The sequence below is a fragment of the Ailuropoda melanoleuca genome, chromosome 6, assembly GCF_002007445.2.
Source record: "Ailuropoda melanoleuca isolate Jingjing chromosome 6, ASM200744v2, whole genome shotgun sequence".
NCBI classification, from domain to species: Eukaryota; Metazoa; Chordata; class Mammalia; order Carnivora; family Ursidae; genus Ailuropoda; species Ailuropoda melanoleuca.
In genome coordinates, this window is record NC_048223.1 from 123,201,924 (window position 1) to 123,208,141 (window position 6,218).

Sequence of the window (6,218 nt, forward strand, 5' to 3'; positions counted from 1 at the left end):
AGGCCCCGCCACACACCACGGGCTCCCCCCACCAACTGTTTGGCGAGTCACCCCCCGGGGACAGAGGCTGGAGCTGAGTAAAGCCTGCCCACCTGGACTCTTGGGCAAGGCGCCTCAGGACATTCCAGAACCTTCTGAAATTCTACAGAGATTGGGAGGCCGTTTTCTTTACGACAGCACCTCTCACTCTGGGGTTGGAAGACTTCTTTCCGACGCCGATTTGCGTAAGATAAATCACCTGAGTGGATTAACTAGAAGCTTCTGCTTCGCCCAAATAGCTGTGGCCTCAGCCTGCCCACCCCTGGCCCCCACGGCGCCGTGTCTCGCCTACCGGTAGATGCCAGAGGAACCGCGTCTAGGCTGCGCTCCGTGGAGGAGAGGACTCGGGCTTCAGTGGCAGTGGGGCTCGCCCTGCACCCCAGCCCCGGGCTCTATCACTGTGGTGTCGGAGCTGGGAGCCGAGGAGCGCCCCGGAGCAGCAGGAGACGTGCCCCCGCAGCAACTGCAGAGGGCGGGGAGGAACGTTCCGGGGGTTAGAACCATGGCGGGCAGCGTGAGAGCGATCTGTTCTGTGACCGGCACTGTGGCTATTTTCTCCCCGGCTGTGTGGCCTGGGAAACGTGGAAGGCTGAAGCAGCTGTGGCACTGCAGAACGTGGCCGTTTGATAGACTGCGCGGGCAGCGAGACTGCGGGCTCCGGGAGTCACTTCCTATCAGGCGCCTGCTGTGGAAGTGTGCGTGGAGAAGGGGTGACTTCTGTTTCAGCCCCCGGGACCACTCCAGGGCAGCACGCATTCCCAGCCCCGGCGAAGGAGGTCGCCGCACAGTCCGCAGGGGCACGAAGACTTCGTGAAGCAATTAACAGAAACTGCATTTGTTCCTATTAATGCCATTTCAGACTTCGTGCCAGAGCGCTATACAAATCATAGCCTTGGAACTACGTCCTAGAATGACATAAAGAGAAAAGGTTCTGGGCAGAATATGGCAGATCCATTCTTGGAAACAAAATTTCATATTGGAAGCTTAAAGTTCCAGGCTTTAAACATTAAAGTTACAAGCTTATCACAATATTTCCAGCACTAACTGATAATGCAGGTAAAGTGATGCCTTTATTATTTCATCCTTGAAGAAAATACTTTGCATCATTTATACACCTTGGTTGGGTAAGGTCAATTTTTCGTGTTTTGTTTTTTACATTTTTGGAAGGCATTTAACAACAACAAAAAAAGATTATTTTAGAGCGAGGGAGAGCCTGTGCGCAGGCGTTGCGGGAGTGGGGGAGGGGCAGAGAAAGAGGGATAGGGAGAGAATCTCCAGCAGACTCCCCGCTGAGCACGGAGCCAGATTAGGGGGCTCCAACTCATCACCCTGAGATGCCCCTAGAAGGCATTTTGGATGAAAAAAAAATCAGGAGAACTCTATAAGCTCCAACCCTCAAGAAGTCTAGTCTGCAGGCTGCAATGATAAAACAGCAGGCCTGACAATCTTATTTCAGCATTGTGTACATCACATTCTTAACCCTATGTTCCCTAAAGGTGGTGATCTTCAAGTAGGAGTGACAAAACGGGGAGGGGCAATGTTGGAATTTTTAGGGTAAACCCTGGAGTGGTGTGGTAAAGAAAGACTGTTCTACAGATTATTTTCATGATACAAATGAGAGAAGTTAAAGCTTGACAAAATCTTTGGCTGGTGGGAGGTATGCAAGGTTTAAAGAGGGGAAGTTAATTAAAGTAAGCTAATTTAAATTTAAACAGATTGGGAAACTTTAATATTAAGCTGGTCCAGAGTATTTATCTGTTGGGGCGCCTGGCTGGCACAGTCAGTTATTCGACCAACTCTTGAAGTTCAGGTCATGGTCTCCTGATTGTGGGATAGAACACCCCCCTCCCCTCCGCCCCCACCTGGTGCTGGGCTAGGAGTCAGCTGGTGCTCTCTCTCTGAAGTAAATAAATAAATCTTCGAAAAAAAATAAAAAAATAATTTATCAGAAGGGACTTAGGTAGAGACTATAGTCACATGAAAGCATAAAATATGGTATAAACTGATGGAAACTCCTAGCTGAATGATAGCTGAATTAAAAGTCAATCAACATTGCATTAAGAGACTTCAGCGTTAGGCGATGAATGATAGACTGTAGATTTACGAAACTGAAGAACTAAGATCATGAAATTCACCTTTCACTTCTATTTTTAGACCCAAATAAACTTAGATTTAAATTCGAAAGCAGACAAGTATTCAGATCCTTAATACTGTGATTTTATTCTGAATAATTGCCTTTTATTTTCAGTGCCTGTTGTGTCTTTACCTCATGTCACAATTTAATCCCTCTTTAAACTTAATTTAATGCCCAATTTAATCTCAATATGACAGCTAATAATTAAGAGAACTCGTGTTGTGTAGCTTACTGTTTGGTTGTGTTGGTCATGTATACGTGTCGTGTACAATATTGTTTTGTTCCATGCAATTTAATGAACAGTACCACTTGATATGTTTATTAAGGAAGAACAAAAAACCAAGGTACCATCTTTTGAGAGTTAAAACATAGTTTTCATGGAGATGGTATGAATAGTAAAAGATGTTATATTCTACAGAGGCCTACTTTTAGTATTTGTAGATTACATGTACAGATGTACAAACCTACAGATTATGTGTATCTTACATGTACAGATCTGGACAGTATATGTACAAATCTGAAATAATCATTTTGTAAGTATAGTATTACGTGGATTAATAATTTGTATTAGTGGTTTTCATCCTTTTCCCTTTTTCTCATGGAATCTTTCAAAGGAATTCTTGGAAGCCCAGTTTGCAAAACAGACACAGGTAGTTTTGCTCTGATCAAAGTGTTTGTGGGGGCTGGAGATGGGGATGAAGGGCCTAAAGGAAGACTTTTAGGTTCACTCTCAGTGGCCCCCAAGCCCTTTCATGGGGCCTCCAGAATTTCTGGAACACAGTTTGGAAATTGTTGTCCTATGTTATGCCCTACCTTTGTGGTGGGCTTTTATATGTGCGATAGTATTTCATTCCCACAATATTCAATGTTTTTTCATTTTACAGATGAGAAAACAGGGACGCAAGTCAATTCATTTTCCCATTATCACTTCATTATTGAGTGATTATTGAGTGATTAGATTTAGGACGAGCTAAAATCTTCATGTTTTTCCAGTTAATTCATACTGTCTATAACAATAGAAAATATGCTCAGGATGTTTTCAAGTAGGATGAGGTAGAATTAATGTAAAGCATGAGAGTTTCTTAATGTTGTCCTTCTACAGCAGAAGTGAGTGAGAATAGTCTTATGGATCACAGTCCTATGGCTCACCCAAGTCACCGATTATAGGAGCCTGGGATATGTGTGTAATCCTCACCTGTAAACCTGGCCCTTTCTTCCCCACTTGAGAAAGCATATTGGAGTACAGGGCACAGGGTTTATGAACAAGAGGAACAGTTTATTCCCTGCCTTTGGCAACTACCAGTCTGTTCTCTGTATCCATGGGTTCAGGTTTGTTTTGTTTAAAATTCCATATGTAAGTGAGATCATACAGTATTTGTCTTTCTCTGTCTGATTTATTTCACTTAGCATAATGCCCTCAAGGTCCATCCATGTTGCTTCAAATGGCAGGATTTCCTTCTTTTTTTATGGCTGAGTAGTATTTCATTGTATTTTTACGCATTTTCTTTATCCATTCACCCAAAGGTAGACACTTACGTTGCTTCCCTGTCTTAGCTATTGTAAATAATGCTGCAGTGAACATGGGGGTACGTATATCTTTTCCAGTTAATATTTTCATTTCCTGTGAATAAATACCTAGAAGTGGAGTTGCTGTATCATATGATAGATCAATTTTTTAAAACTTTTTGAGGAAACTCCACACTGTTTTCCATAGTGGCTTTACCAATTTACATTCCCATCAACAGTGCATGAGGGTTCCATTTTCTCCACATCTTCAACAATGCTTATTTCCTTTTTTTTTTTTTGATAGTAGTTATTCTAACAGATGGGAGGTGATATCTCATTGTGATTTTGATTTACATTTTCCTGATAGTTGTGGCTCCTTCTTACTCCACTTTGGGATGCTCTTAGGTCTTCAGAAGGAAAGAAATGTAGAACTCAGAAAGCTCATGGGTGAACATCTGACCAGTATTGAATGTACTTGCCACATGCGAGATTTAAGTGCTGCATCACAGATGGGTGTTCAATGTTACAATTCTGATTGTTTCACTAAACACTTCCCATCTTATGCCCAGGCAGTTTATTTTTCTTCCTAATTTTCCATTTTTTCATTGGCCCTTATTGAGTCTATTCTCCCACTAAGGTAACTTTTGATTTCAGTATTATAGTCAAGATGCTGATCACTAATTGCACTTCTTTAGACATACTATCTCTCAACCAGAAGATGAAAGACAATTGTTTCACTGATAATTAAAGTACTGAAGTTTGTGAACTGTTCTTGTTCATAAATAAAAATCGACTCAGATAATAACAGGATAAGGTTCTCAGACCCCTTGATATGTTCATATATATTATAAAGCTGAGAACACGAGAAAACCAGAAGCATTTTACAAACAGCTAAATAAAGAACTTTTTCCCTACCCTTTCATACCTCCCAAAGCACTGGAATTCTGGAAAATGCCGATGTACAGCAATGTTCTTAAGCAAGTCAGAAAACTGGCAGTTGCTTCCTAATTAAGAAGAAAGCTCAATATGTCTGGAACCACGCATAGTAATTTCACACTAATCTTCCCCTACCCCATATCACAAGGAACTAGGGTTCTATGGAACACCCTAGTCCTTTGGGTGAGGCTGTTCTAGCCCAGCTGTTTTCACTTACCCAGCATGATTTACAAATACCCACCTTCCTTTCTTTGTTTAATTGACTTTCTCCCCTTGGAAGGTCTTGCACTAAGTACCTGTGAGGCACAAAGATCTGGTGGCAGGCAAGGAAGAAGGAACTGAAAGATCTGCCCTCCACAAGTTTCCAGATCAGCATGTAACCTCTGACCTGAAGCCCTGCCAGGGTTTCCCTGCACTGACTCTTCTGAACCCGTGGATGTTACATTTACACCTCTCTTATAACTCTTACCGTATTTTCCTTTGTATAATAGTTATTTTAAATTAACAGATATCAGTATCTGTTGAGTTTTCTTATTCATTAGGAGGTATCTGCCAATTACTGACTTGCTTCAGAACATTGATGTACATCTGCATTCTCTAGAACTCCAGTATTTTGTGAGTCATGAAGAGGTAGGGGAAAAGTTCTTTATTTAACTATTTGTAATATGCTTCTGATTCCCTTGTGCTCAGAGCTTTACAGTGTACATGAACATATCAAGGGGTCTGAGAAATCTTGTCTTAAAGACACCTGTATGCCTTTTTAAAACTTCAGTGGATGCTAAATATTAAATATTACCAGGCACTGTGTTAAATGCTAGTCAGGGCAAGGAAGGGAGTCTTGCCTTCAGAGCAATTAGCATCCAAGGTAAAAAGTAATATTAGAAAAGTTAGAAAGGTAGTTAATTGATTTATTTTTTGACAAATAAACACGAATAATTGACAAATAAAAGTTCATATATTTAAATATGTATACATTTTGAAATAACCACCATAATCAAGTTAATTAATATCTATCACATCCCATAGTGACCTTTTTTTTTTTTTAACATAGAACACTTCACAAATTTGCATGTCATCCTCGTGCAGGGGCCGCGCTAAATAGTCTCTGTATCATTCCAGATACAGAGTACCTGTACATGTGCTGCTGAAGGGACACTGGTCATTGATTGTTAGCACAAGTCTTAAATCCCCTGATTTATGAAGAAATGTAAAAATTTTCCATTAGTTGTAGACATTTAAGTACACACCCTCTAATGCTGTTTTTTCCTTTGCCAGGCCCTCCCAGTCTTCAGTCTCATAGAGGAAATGAAAGACTCTGAATTTAGCTTCAAAGTCATGTTTCTTTGTACATAGAAGTGTGACCATGTCTAAGGTGCCCTGAACCTATTTTTAAACTAAATGACTGGAAGGAGAGGTAGGAAATTTAATATTAATGTATTTTTTCTTTTAAATCTTTTAGGGTTACCCTTTATTTCTTAATTGTTTTCTTCTTCCATATTTGTTTTTCCACTTACAGCTAAATCACAAAATGAAATGAAAGTGGAACTATTAAAAAGAAAATAATTAACAATTAGGCATTTAGAATACTTAGAATTTTGCTTTA

At 40.6% G+C, this 6,218-nt stretch overlaps 1 non-coding gene across 1 annotated transcript; it reads right to left on the reverse strand.

Annotated features, from left to right (window-relative positions):
• Nucleotides 1-5,656: 5,656 nt before the first annotated feature.
• LOC117802842 lies at nucleotides 5,657-5,759 on the reverse strand. Its single transcript, XR_004626363.1, has one exon. It is a non-coding gene; the product is annotated as a U6 spliceosomal RNA (small nuclear RNA).
• Nucleotides 5,760-6,218: the final 459 nt, after the last annotated feature.